The sequence below is a fragment of the Sebastes fasciatus genome, chromosome 1, assembly GCF_043250625.1.
Source record: "Sebastes fasciatus isolate fSebFas1 chromosome 1, fSebFas1.pri, whole genome shotgun sequence".
Taxonomy (NCBI): domain Eukaryota; kingdom Metazoa; phylum Chordata; class Actinopteri; order Perciformes; family Sebastidae; genus Sebastes; species Sebastes fasciatus.
The window spans coordinates 21,257,498-21,272,609 of NC_133795.1; positions in this window are offsets into that span (position 1 = coordinate 21,257,498).

The following is a 15,112-nucleotide window of genomic DNA, read 5'->3' on the forward strand; positions in this document are numbered from 1 at the left end:
ATCAGTTTCAGGAAGTTTAATGATTGTCAATACATATTTAGCCTGTGTGCATTTCTGTACATAGGGACATTAGCAGTATTTATTAAGAGTTATGGGCAAGGAGCTCTGATTACAAGTGATACAGTTTCCCCCACATGAATGATAAACACTGTCGATTACAGAGGTGGGAATGTAACTAAGATGATTGAGTGCAGGCTTGAGGTGCATTTTCACTTTTATGCTACTTTATACTTCATTGCAGAGGGAAATATTGTACTTTTTACTCCACTAATGCTCCACTAATGCACTAAAGGTGTTTCAACTTAAACTTAACTTAAACTTTATTACATATTTAAAAAATATAATTATTTATTATTTATTTATAATAATTTAAAATGAGCATGTTGCACATTACATGCGGTGGTGGAAGAAGTAGTCGGATCAGAAATGCTTGTTAACAGCGACACCTGTGTAAATGGTAAAATGGTAAATGGACTTGGACTTATATAGCGCTTTTCTAGTCTTCCGACCACTCAAAGCGCTTTACACTACGTGTCAGTATTCACCCATTCACACACACATTCATACACTGATGGCAGAGGCTACTAAGGTGCCAACTTTGCCCATCAGGATTTAATCTAAATACTCATTCACACAAGACACGGGAAACCTCTGTTGGTCTGGAGGAGCTGCAGCAGTTATTTCTGCACAAACGTCCACTATACATTCACTAGATATTCTCAGAGCTAAACTATCTCTTCTGCAGTGTGTAGTGTGCAGCATGCACGTGAGATGGAGCGAGCTGAGTGAAGTCAAGCAGGCAGCGGAGCAGAGTACAGCAGAGACTCCGGCCCTGGAGACCAAAGCTACGGTCTCCCCCGCGTCCTCCGACCGCGGACACCACGGGCTTCACTAGATATAACTTTGCGGTTTTGGTGCTTCCGTGTAGTTTGTGTTGGAGTCTGAGTCTGAACAGCGTAACCACACGCGAGCGCGCATGGGTGATTTATACGTGTAAGAAGTTACAAACAGTCCCTTTAAGTAAAAGTAGCAATACCAGGGTGTAAAAATACTCTGTTACAAGTAAAAGTCACTAATGTTGCAGCTGGTAAAGGTGGAGCTAGTAATTAATTACTCTATAGGCTGCCAGGTAGCCTAATCCATAATAATATCTCATAATGAATTAGTTGATTTATATTTTGTAATCATCATCTGCATCTGCAAAGTAACTAATGTTGTCAAATACATGTAATGGAGTAAAGAGTACAATATTGGATTCCAAAAAGTAGTGGAGTAGAAGTAGAAGTAGAACATAAAATGGAAATACTCTAGTAAAGTATAAGTACCTGTACATACAGTAAATGTACTTAGTTCATACATTCCACCACTGATTTCATGTGTTTGGGGTATACAAAACATAATCTCTAAAGTTTTCTCAAAATACATGTGGGCATAATATGATACACATTTTAAATATATATGTATACTGTATATTGTCCAGTGTTGTGACCAACATCTGTTATTTTTCTTCATTAATTATTTGATAACAAGCTAATAATGGGTCGTTTTATAACGTACCATTTGCCAATAAGCCGGGTGTTATCTTATCTAACACAGTGTGTGTGATGGCTACTAGACTTTGATTAAAGGTGATTGTTTACCCACCAGAGGAGGATAAGCTTGAGGTAAATAATGGTGTTAAACGTTGTTGTAAGTATCTTTTTTTCCATCCAATATACTTTGAACAATAGCCTGCATTTGTCACATGATTTTGTTCTAGTCAAATTATTATGTTGGCCCATAAAAATATGAGTCTCTTTTGTGCCACAGCCTACAGAAGTTGTAAAGCAAGATGTTTGGTAAAGACCCTATGTAAAAGACAAACAGTCTTATTTCTCATTAGGAATATTTTACTGCATCTGCATGAAGTCATGTTTCATTTCCAGCATGTTTGGTTTCTGTTTCCGTAAAAGGGAAGCTGGATGCCTGCGGGTGTTTGTGCTGCTTCGTGGAAATTCTTTCAGTGACGAAATCTTCCGGTAAAAACTTCCTCTCTCTCCTTTTCTTCCTCTCATTCACTTTCTTCCTCTTTTTTTTCTCTCTGCGGGGTTTACCATGCTCACTCCCCAGAACTTATCTCTAACAACAACAACATTAGTCACCGTGTTTCTGTTTCTATTTTCCTCTCCAGGTTGCTTTACGATGTTGCATCATCGGTGTTTTCACTTTTCCTGAGCATCTTGATGAAATAAACTCTGGTGTGTTGTAATACTTATACTGTGCAATGGGCTGTGAATCTTGTGTTTGTTGTATGTTAAATAACAAGTGATATGTACTTAGATAGGATTACTCATGTTTTTTTAAATTAAGTATAAATAGACTTGTCTTTTTCCCCTGTTGATTAGATGACTCATATCTTTGGAATGTATGTTCTGTGTTGCACCGAGACCACATTATAAACAGAAGTGGTGGAGGAAGGTAAAAGTACTAATACTACTTGAAAGTAAAGTATAATCAGGGTTACTTAAAGTATTAAAAGTAAAAGTACTCAATGCAGAAAAATGTTCCCTGTGACTGTTATACAGTACTATCCCTTACCAAAAAGAAGTTTATTCAAGTGTGCTATGCTTCTTTTAAACTTAAAATAAGAGAGTCTAACTATACTTGTCTTATACTGACAAGTATACAGAAAATTATTTAAAAATTAAATAGAAAATGATATAGGCTATGATTAGGCTATATCCAGGCTATAGATTAGATTATTATTTCTGATGCCTTAATATATTTTACTGTTGTAGTTGGTTGAAGTGGAGCTCATGTTGAACTATTTTGTATCGGATTGCAACTAAGGAATATTTAGTTTAGTTTAGTTTAGTTTTAGTTTATTAGTTTATTATATCGTGGACAATCCCAATTAATTGACTGTAGCAATAACAGTAAAAAGGGCAGCTTTAGCCAACATGGCTAATATCCAGCTGTAGTCCCCGGCCCGATGACAATAGGCACCCTAAAAAGAACAATACATTACAGCACATTGATTAAAAGGAAAGAGTTAAGACAGAGAAGAAACAAGACAGATCAATAAAGATAAAAGAGAACAGTAAAACATCATTTCCATTAGGCTATGGATTAATATGCTGATTATTTTCTCCATTAATCGATTGACTGTTTGGGTGGTAAAATATTCAGAAAATAGTGAGAAATGCCCAATTAACGATCATTAAAGCTATCAAAAATACTTGCTGTGAAGTAAAAAGTAGTACATCCCTCTGAGATGTTGTGGAGTAGAAATAGAAAATGGCATGAAAAGAAAAGACTCAAGTAAAGTACTAGTACCTCAAATTTGTATGTAAGTATTTGGGTAAATTAACTTACATTCCACCGCTGGCTATAGAGACATTATGTAAGCAACTTGATGATATATTTAATTAGCAGCAGCATTTCTATTCATTGTCTATAGTCAGTGGGTTAAAACTGATTGTAACCCCAATATACTTAATTGTACATTGCAGTGTTATTGAATTGAAGTACAATTTCCAGTACAATTTTAAATGCAAATGTTTGTATTTATATTTATAATATATTTTACACAATTATCAAAAATTTATTTTTAAAAAGTATTATATTTTTCAAACTGCAATAGAGTAGAAGAAAAGTATAAAAAATATAAAAATAAAGATGTATCATTAATATAGTGAAGATCCACTCGTCTACATACACCTGTACACATTCATTTAATCCATTACCTGCATGATTTCACTTTATTTTTAATTAATTATTCTTCTAATTATTCAAAGTAAACATTTATCCTTTTTACCCATTATTCCAGGAGGCATTAATAAGACGGAAAAAAAATAACATCTGTACCCATAAAAATGCAAGATCCTGAGATGACTAACAGGACAGAAACAGAGAAAAAAGAGGGGGAAATCACCTTTTGGATGAACTGGTCTCAATCAGTGGACATATCAACCAGTGTCAAGTAGTATCTTTGTTTTAAAGGGTTACAAGCCACATAGGTTTGGAAATACTAGTCTACAACTTTTACTCATGAGTACATATTTGTGATTAGAATGTGTGCAATTTAAAACTTGCACGTTTGTGTGTTTTTTATGTCAGCAGAAAGGAATGAAGTGGTAAAAGTTGCTGCATGTCAGGCAGCTATCCAGTGATACACATCTACAGTGGATATATATTTTAATTAAGTTGCCTTGAGCATATAGTATGGGGATTTTCTGCTCATTTAAAGGATGATGTAACACAAAGATAACTCACAAAGTAGAGATAAGAACACACACACACACATACACACACAGATAAAAGATAAGGTGAATCTGGAAAAACCCAAGACAAAGCCAGATTGTAACTGTGTGTATGTGTGTGTGTGTGTGTGTGTGTGTCTATTTGTTTTGCAAGCTTAAGTACATTTTCAGCAGAGTAATATGTTTACATACATGAAAGGAAATTAAGTGTGAGCGTCATCGTACATTTGTACAGTGTGTACTGGAGGAAGAAGTACACAGATTAAAAGTTAAAGTAGCAATACCACAGTGCAGAAATACTCAGTTACAAGTAAAAGTCCTGCATTCAAAAGTTAAGTAAAGAAAAAGTACAAAAGTATTAGCATCAAAATATACTTAAAAGCACAGTGGATTTGGTAACATAGTACTGTGTGCAACCAACTGAGTACCACTATGCTCGCTCCTCCCTTTACAAGACTGCGGTAACGTGAGACGCCGAGTGCAAAACCGTGGTAACACCGTTCGCCTCGCTCAGAGGTCATCCTTACCATAATAAAACGACTTTAGGAGCAACGGAAGTCAGACGGTGGCTGGCGGTACCACGGTTTTGCACTCTGTTGCTCACGTTACCGCAGTTTCACAAGTGAGTTGGAGAACTACAGTGGCCTTCAGGTAATGTAAAAACGTGAAAGGCTCTCTATAGAGCCAGTGTTTGGTTTGTCCGTTCTGGGCTACTGTAGAAACATGGTGGAATAGCATGATGGACTCTGTGAAGAGGACCCGCTCCCAGATATAAACGGCTCATTATACGCTAACGAAAACACAACGATCCTTAGTTGCAGGTGATTATACACTAAAACATAGTTATGAATATTATGTTCCATTTCTGATAATAGATCCCCTAAATGTTACACACTTTTCCTTTAAAATACCAAAAGTAAAGTACTCATTATGTAGAATGACTAATATCAGAATGTACAGTATATTATATTATTGGATTATAATTATTGATGCATTTATGTTGCAGCTGTAAGGGTGGAGCTAATTTTATAATAACTTTATATTCTGCCGAGTAGTGGTAATCAATAATAATACATCAGAATTTGTTGTTAATTATACATATTGTTTAGGGCTGTCAAAGTTAACGCGATAATAAGGCGTTGATGCAAATTCGTTTTAACGCCACTAATTTCTTTAACACATTAACGCAACTTGTGATTTTTAGGCTGTAGTGAGCTCAGCTTTAAAGCTAGAAACTATGAAACTTGAAAACCTCAGGAATCCATTGGTACCAACTATGTCATACTAGCTTGTCATGAAGGAGGCTAAATAACGCTCCACACTAATTTTCGACGTGGAAAAACTGGCATGGCCATATTCAAAGGGGTCCCTTGACCTCTGACCTCAAGATATGTGAATGAAAATGGGTTCTATGGGTACCCACGAGTCTCCCCTTTACAGACATGCCCACTTTATGATAATCACATGCAGTTTGGGGCAAGTCATAGTCAGATCAGCACACTGACACACTGACAGCTGTTGTTGCCTGTTGGGCTGCAGTTTGCCATGTTATCATTTGAGCATATCTTTATACTAAATGCAGTACCTGTGAGGGTTTCTGGACACTATTTGTCATTGTTTTGTGTTTTTAATTGATTTCCAATAATAATAAATTTGCATAAAGCAGCATATTTGCCCACTCCCATGTTGATAAGAGTATTAAATACTTGATAAATCTCCCTTTAAGGTACATTTTGAACAGATAAAAAATGTGCGATTAATTTGCGATTTGATTGATCGCGATTAACAATGGACAATCATGCAATTCAATATTTTAATCAATTGACAGACCTCTTTTTTGTATATGAAATATAATCTGAATCTGTAAAGTAATTAGTAAATAAAGCTTTAAAATGAATTTTGTGAAGTAAAAAAAGTACAACATTTCCTTCTAGTGGAGTAGAGGTATAAAGTAGCATAAAATGGAAATACTCAAGTAAAGTACAACTACCTCCAAAGTGTACTTGATTTGTATTTAGCACTTTCCACCACTGGTACTGTGTGAGTGTGTGTGCTTACATAAACAATTAAAGGTGACACACCTTGTAAAGCTAGTTAGATGAGGTCACTTCATAAAGGAAATATTGTCACTGTATTGTTTGTACTTCAAAGAGGAAGTAGGAGTTTCCAGCTTTGCTTTGTTTTCCTCACCTGGTTGGTCACACCTGCTCAAGTCAGATGAACAGAAGCAAAGGACTTTCCCCAGTCACACAGTGTTATATAAGAAACATTTACAAAGGATGAGTTGTGGTTTAGGTTTCAGGAACAGGCCATGGAGCAGTTGGTTGAAAACGTTGTCTACGGCTGATGTTTTAATCACCAGCTGACTCGTTTTAAAACAAGAACCATGCATGTAAATTTGGTCTTAAATATATAGGTGAAAGTCCCTCCCCTTCCGGCGTCCCCCATGGGACCTTAATTTGGAAAAAAATATGCACGGTAGTCAATGGTGAGAGAATTGCGCCATGAATCACACATATTATGTTTGTCAATCAAAAAGAGAATTTTGCAAGTCAAGAAAGTCTCAGTTTGTCGTAGAATCATTTAGTTTTGGGGGCGGGTGCTCAAGTGAAAAAAAGGGCACCCGTACTTACTTACATATTTGTTTCAATATCCGTAAAACCATACATATGTTTAATACTCAATAGATGATACAAGTAAATATAAACATTGGGGCTTAGCCTAGACCTGTGTAGGAGGGTCTGGGGGGATCCTCCCCCGGGAATTTTGTTGATAAACAAGCTCTATTTTGATGCTTTTTTTTCTGCACTCTCGCACCTTATTTACATGCAAAGTACATGTCTTAATCGATTGAGAAACTGTCGTTTACTTTACAGATTAATTATGAATTGTGATGTCAAGATATAGTGTGCGCTTTGCAATTTCTCCTCTATTGTAACACTCAGGGCTGACCACCAGAACTCTAATGCAGTTGTCAGGTATTACAACACGCTTTTCATTGAGAATGTGTTTAGAATATGACAATAGAATAGAAATAATTTTGTTTTACTTTTGTACGGCACTTTTTAGGCAGACGTTTTACTGCACTTTCAGTCCGAAATGGCGGAAGCGTAGCTTTCCTGCTGGGCACTGATATTACAATGGGACGAACAATTGACTTTCACTTCTTGGCAATATAAGTTCTTTGGGGCAAATGCTTGAGCACCACATGGGGTCTATCTGTGCATGGGCCTGATGCGTCACCAACACTAGCTAGCTAACTTAGCTATGTTCCACGCGCAAATGTAACGTATTCTTACCTGATGTGTTTTATCCAGCGACTCCTAGTCTTTTTATCAGCCGGGAAGCAAAAGAACAAGTAAGACACATGCTCTGTCACGGCCGTTGGCGTTCAATAATGACGCACAAGGCACCCTTTAGTGTCAGTATGAGACGCACCGGGCCCTCCATTAACTACAATGTAAACCCATCCACGGTAACAGTACACGCTTAGGGAAAGTGCTGAGGTAATGTAGTTTAAAGAGCGAAAGAGACACACAGGGCGGGCAAGAGGGGAGGTCGGTGGGTCTAACAAACACAAAGCTTTCATCCAGGACACCGCTGTTCGTGTCCCGTGTTCACAACAGTCAGTGTCATTTTCACTGTACAAACATAGCAAAATAAAGCCCAACTATGTTGTTCTTTCCTAAACCTAACTAAGTGGTTTTGTTGCCTGAACCTAAGCAAGTGTTTTTGATTAATTCACAACGTTAAGCATGAGTTTACTGCGACTAAAAAGTGACACCGAGGGGTCTGACAAAGTGTCAGCATATGACAAGTTGGGATGAGAACATATTGAACACAGGCATCGTAGCTTCAGCGAGAGACGTCATTTAAGCGCCTTTTGGGTGTGTCTTTATGTATTTTCGCAGTTTTCAACTTCAACAGTTTTATGACAAACGACTTTCTGCAAAACTATGTTTTAAATTGACAAACATCATATGTGTGATTCATGGCGCAATTCAAACGGGTTCAAAAAAGATTTGTCTCTTATGTACAAATTGCTTCCGTAATAAGGTCCCCGGTGAGGGACTTCGCCTCTCTATAGGCCTACACTTGATGGCTACTTACATGATATCAGATAGATAGTCTAAAGTCATCAGCATGCAAAGAGTCCACACCACTTATAAAGCTGCTTTCCAAATCAACTTTTCCACATTTCTTATGGCAATATCCAGAATGTATGTCAACCATCTTGTCCTTCCAATAAGAAGTCAGAGAGAGGCGGCAGGAGCTGGCAGCTCCACTTGTTTTCACTCTGCAGTCCGATCAGATTAGCAGCTGCCAAAACGAGATAACGCAGGTAAATTCCCTGTTCAGGTGGAGAAGGAGGGAAAACCAGGAGCCTGTGTGTGTGAGATAGGGAGATGTCTGGATTGTGTAATATTTCAACGCGTTCTCATCCCACCTCATCACATACTGACACTTTGTCAGACCCCTCGGCGCCAATTTTCGGTCCCAGTAAACACGCACTTAATGTTGTGAATTAAAAACACGTGATTAGGTTCAGGCAACAAAACAACTATAGTTAGGTTTAGGAAAAAAACTACGTGGATGGGATTAAAACTACTACGTTTGTTCAGCAAAAATGTGACTGAACGTTGTGAACACGGGACAGAACGAACAGCTGATTGTAACGTGAAAGTGAAATTAACAAACGGGACATGAACAGCGGTCTCCTAGATGAAAGCTTTGTATATGTTGGACCCATCCACTTCACCTCGCTCCCGCCTGGTGTGTCTCTTTCGCTCTCTAAACTACGTCACCACAGCACTTTCCCTAAGCGTTTAATATTGACGCGGATGGGTTTACATTGTAGTTAATGGAAAGTTGGTGTGTTTCATACCGAAGCTAAAGGGTGCCATGTGCGTCAGTATTGACCACCGACGGCCGTGAAAAAGTGTCGGTATTTGACGCCCTGGGAATGAGAACGGGCTCAATATTTCCAGGGGACATGTAAAATCACTGCTCAGGTGCGAATGAAAAGTCCGGTGTGTGTTTATGCAGCCCGGTTGAATATGAAAAGGCCACGACACAATAATTCGCAAGGCATTTAGCATGCAATAAGGATGCCCTTCTTAGTTTTGGCATGTCATGTGTACTTTCAGCCCAGTCGTACAACAGTTTGTGAAGTAGTCACGAAATTGAATGAAATCACAAAATCAATTTGTATGTAATCCACGTAATCCTGAAACGGGAAGTAGAGAGCGGCGAACGCCGCATATGGAGGAGGTCGGGGTGGATGGGTGTATCAAAAAACACAGGACTTTCTTCCAGGAGACCGGTATTCGTTTTTCGTGTGAAACCACAAGTCAAAGTTGATTTATCAAAGTTGATTCTGTACTTAAGCAGCAGTACTTCTGGAGTTATTTTAACCGAAACCGCGATCTTTTCCTAAAGCTAAATAAGTCTTTTTTTTGCCTAAACCTATAACTAAGTCAATATTTTCCTAAACTACATAGTTTGTTGCCTTAGTCTTACCAAGTCAATCTTTTCCTAAACCTCAGTACTTTTATTTTGAAATTGACACATGCGTCACTTGATGCTGGACATTCATAGGAAAATGCACTAAAATTACGTTGTTGAAAGTCGTGCTGAGCGTCACGAAAGAAAAGGGAAATTAGTGTCTATGTTCATGAATCAAATAGATTAGATTTCGTGACTATTCACAAACTACCGTGAGACTGAGTTGAATATTTCTCTCCCAAAGATTTGCACTGCATAATTCTCAAAAATACAGAACAAAGTACATCCTTTCAGTTCAATACGGAACCAGTCTTTTAGTTTCCAATTACGGGATGATTCCTTATTTTAAACAACGGTTGGCAACCCTGAGTGACTTCCATGTGAAAGCTGACGGGGAAAAGCAAATAATTTAAGAATGGTATAAAAGGAAATACCACTTAACCCTGACAGAGAAAGACCTAAAGGCAAAGTCCAAGTGAAAGTGTGTGGGTTTGGGCCGGAGTGCACACACATATCTTAAATGACATTTCGAAAGGTCCCATGATACCACAGAGATGAGAAACAGAGAAGTGAAACCCAGCTACATCACCCCATGACTATGAGGAAGCCCCAAAGGCCACGAGCCAAAAACCACACAGTCAAAAGTAAATGTTCATATGAGTGTGAAACTAATCAGTCTGATGGGGATTTGACCTACTAAACTTTACATGTTTAGAAAACAAAATGTGTGAGAGAGATATGAGACTGAGAACAAGGGAGGCTTACATAAAATGAAAAGAAAGGAGTGAAGGTAGCGAGACATGGGGTGAAATGACCAGTGTGAGTAACAGGAACTGAATCATAAGGGTTGGGATTCATCAGAATAAATGTCTATGACTCAATGATAAATAAGGGACAGTTTTATCGTCCACTAATCGGAAGGTAAGTGTTTCAATCCCAGGCCCCTGCAGTCGCAACACAGTCTCACGGCAGTTTGTGAAATAGTCACTAAATGTAATCTATTTGATTCGTGTACATAGACACAAATTTCCCCTTTTTTTTTTGCTGAGCTCAGCATGACTTTCACATAAATTTCGTGTGTTTTCCTACAAATGTCCAGCAACACATGATGCTGTCAATTTCAGGCAGCTTACTCGCGTCTAGTGTGAACACCCTAGGTGGGCATCACGCAGCCACGACGCGATGCTGCCGTCAGGCGAGCCTCATGCGGGCAGTGTGCCCACGGCTTAATGAGGAGAAGAACCTGCAGCAGGACTTCTTTTACTGATGTTTTAGCGCCATCTGCTGATCAAAGTGGGTTCAACTGAACAGGATTAAACTATCTTTATAATAAATACAGCAGAAGATTCTTCTGAAAATATCCATTTTCATGACTGTTTTTATTTCACAATTTTCCAAATGACACTTTTATTCATAATGTCTCTTTTCACAACAGCTGCGTTGTCACCTTCCATCCTCAGCCAATTATAATAATGGAAAAAATTAAATACCATCATGAAACAAAAACAGGCTTTTGAAAAGGACTTTTTCTCCTCTGACGTTTTCAATCATCTTTTCACAGAGCTGATCAGAGAGGTTCTTTGTCTTCATGTTGGAGGTTTTGTCCCGATAAAGTTACAGGTGCATTTATACCACAATCACCCTTCACCAACCACAGGTGATCTCCATTTAACTGATGATGTGATTTCTAAAACCACTCGACTGCACCAGTGATGATTCAGGATTTATGTTTCACAGAGGAGGAAGAAGTACTCTGATGGAAATACCACAGTGGAATACTTTAAGTCCAGCGTTTAAAATTTCACCCAAGTACAAAAGTATTAGCATCAAAATATACTTAAAGTACCAAAAGTAAAAGCACTATATTATATTATTGGGTTACAATTAATTATTAATTAATGTATTCATCACTTTAATGTTGCAGCTGGTAAAGGTGAAGCTCATTTTCTGTTGGGCTTAGGAATGAAACTTAAACTAAATGTTGTTGAAATAGAAAGCTTGTGTTTGAGGCAGAGTTTTATCAGTTTATAGATGAGATGGGTTTTCAGTTTGTATCTTGTATCTTGCATTTGGGCAGTAGCAGGAGAACTGGGGCGGTGATGACCAGCAGTCTTTAGACCCAGACCCATTTTAATGACACATCACTGCCCGTCGATGGCGCTCTGCTCTTATATTCACAGAACGAACGGCCCCTCCCAATTTGGACCGATCCTCGTTTTTGTTGAAATCTGAATGGCTCAGTCATTTTCATCGTGAACATGATGAACTGTGATTAGTTCCAGCTCACCTTGCCTGGCCGGTCTTGTTTTGATCCAGTGCAGTGGTGACGTGCTTATACAAACTGAGGCAGGTGCCAGCAAGAAATCCTCAAGTGTCTTGAAGGTCTTCGGTATCATCAGACTCTCTTTATACCACAAAAACTGTATTTGTGTTAAAATTTCAGCCTCAAAGGCCTCTCCATCTCAAAGTCCTGGGCTGAATTTCAATCCCAGTACATCCCTGTATGTAGCTACACATTAGCTATAGATTTAGGTTAAGGTCTTTGCACACCAAGTCCATCTTTTTTGTATGCGTTTTTTAAAAATCCGTCATCCAATAAAAATCGTTACGCACAGAAACCTTGCACACTGAGTCCGATGTGTTTTATTATTCTATTCGTTGCAAAAATTCACAATACGAGACAAAATTGAATTAATGTGTGGGTGCAACGGATAGCACTATAGTCCCAAACGGGGCTGTTACACGTTACCCTTCGTTTAAGTTCCAAGGGATGGAGGGAGTAACAAAATAAATTTGTAAACCCGGGAATGAGAGGAATGGCAACAAGATTGTGTGAACAATAATCATACAATTTATTAACAAAAACACATATGATAAAAAAAATGTACACCAAATGAAAACTATACTCTCAAACAGAAAGCGGGAGGTATTAGTACACAACTAAATAAATATGGTAGTAACCAATATTAAAACACTCAAATTAAAGCTACTGCTTAACAAATGCAGCGACCAACAACCCAGAAGTACTTAACTTAAAACTATTGCTCCACAGAGACAGCGAGCAATCAGGGTGTAAACAATTTAATACTACTTCCCAAAAATATAGCAATAAACTCTCCACAATAAACCCCTGCCGACTCCGACACACCCGCCAACCACAACGTCAACCACCACACACAGTACTGAATACTGCCGTTTGGTCCACTAGCAACTTCTGCTCCGTTCTCCAGCTCTCTTATACTCTGCCCTGATTGCTGATCAGCTCCCCATGCTTCCATGGACTGCAGCTGCACTGGGGAGGAGGGCGGCACTTGAGGAGACAGAGTAGAGGGCACAAAAACACAACATAACAATGACATTAGCAAGATGCTATTGTTTAGCTGCCCAGGGAACAATCAACACCGTCTAATCTTTCGTGCATCTTTGTTTCACAACCATGCCCGATTCCAAGCTGTTCTGCAATCACCTGCCACAATCTATCTTTAAATTCTGCATCTCTGTATTCTTTTATTTCTTTATCGTAAAGGGCTTTATGCTGGGAGACAAAGTTAATGTTGATCATGTCATTTGGGATGATGACGGTTGCACGTAGTGGTCAAACAACTCTCTTTTACCTTTTGACAGATGTGAAAAAATGCAGAAAATCAAACCTGTTCCAGAAACTTCAATGACGGAGTCGGTGTGTAATCGTGATTGAAACAACGTGAGGTTGTATTTATTTTTAAACGTGTGAGAAAATGTTGTACAAAAAATATGGACTTGGCTGTGCAAAGGTCTTTAGTTTGTGTGGTGGTGTTTCAAGATTCTTGTAAAGTAATCTATGGTGACCGTAGGATATGGCTAGCTAGTTTTAGGTAATGCTTGTCATCTAGGCAGTAGGTAGGTATACGCAGGTATACGCAGGAATATGCAGGTAGGCTATATGGCGTATACCTACTTGTTTTTCAGTCGGCATTATGTATCCCCTCTGATGAGCATCTTCGTTATACATTGTTTGAAGGAGCTACAACATTACAACGTTTAACTGGACGCAACCGTCACTAATGCTAATGTAGGTCCTCAGGGATTGAAGCGGTTATTTTTTTTACGTTACTGGTCTCGGTTCATGGATCACTGGCCAGTCTGTGTTGATATGCTATTAAAAAGATGTACTCTCATCACACATTTTCCTTTAAGAATTTTTCACATCATCAACATTACAATTTATGGATTATTTCTCTGTTTGTTCCTTGTTACTGATAGAGAGTTCAATCATCCAATCCACCAAACAACTCAAAACAAGAGTCAATACCAACAGGAGAATACACTGTTTACCATTGGCAGAGCATTTTGGCAAATTTTTCTTGGGCGCTACCCACATAATCAGCTGTGCTGCTCATCCCAGAAATGCATGATCCTAACAAGTTGGACATCATTGTGAAGGTAAATAAACAGGCTTTCCAACGATGTAAAATACAATGACAATTAGCATTGTAACAACAGAGAAATAATCCACCAAACACAAGTTTCCAAACCTTTTTTTCCGAGTTTATTTACAAAACATTTGCTTCTGTAGGTCATCAGATAAGAGCTAGCTAGTGTTTGTTATTGTTAGCTAATCCTCGACAAAAGCCAGAGATAGCTTATAGATCTTAATATCTAACATAATATTGTGTTTAAAATTTGAAATTAACAATAGAATATGTGTCTAATATCAAAAACTATAAAGCTGAAGTAATGTCTTGGGTTTTGGAACAGCAACATTATTTCTCAGCAATATTTAGTGAACCATTTTTATTCAACAATATCTTAAGTTACTTTAGGTGCGCTAATATGTTATGTTCTATTCTATTATATTACAGTTTATTACATTATATTGGGACATCTCTACAAGTATTAACAAAGGAAAATAAGCCAAAGCCATAAATGACACATGTGAGTTTTTCAATTCCTTATGACACATTAATTATTTTCCACCATGTAAGTAATTCAGTTCATGTAACGTTGCTTAGCGAACGTTGATACACCCTTTTTCGAGCATCTTGCAACGATTGTAGCCTAGTATCGAGATTATAAGTTAGTAGAGACAAAACTTTCTTTTTCTACTCCTCGTAGATCATAAATCGGTTGAGAAATGTTAACGTTATAGTGTTTTTTATCCAGAAAAAGTGCAAACAACGGGACACCCAGATTTGGATGACGTAATACAGTGTTTCCCACAGGATTTTGTGAGACTGTAGTGGGTGGACCTCAGTCCCTCTAGGGAGGTCTGGGGGCATGCTCCCTCGGAAGACATTTTTTTACATTTTAAAGTTAAATGCATCAATCTGGTACACTTTGAGAGCAAAAGGAATGGGCTAGTTAATAATCATAAACACATCGGTTGT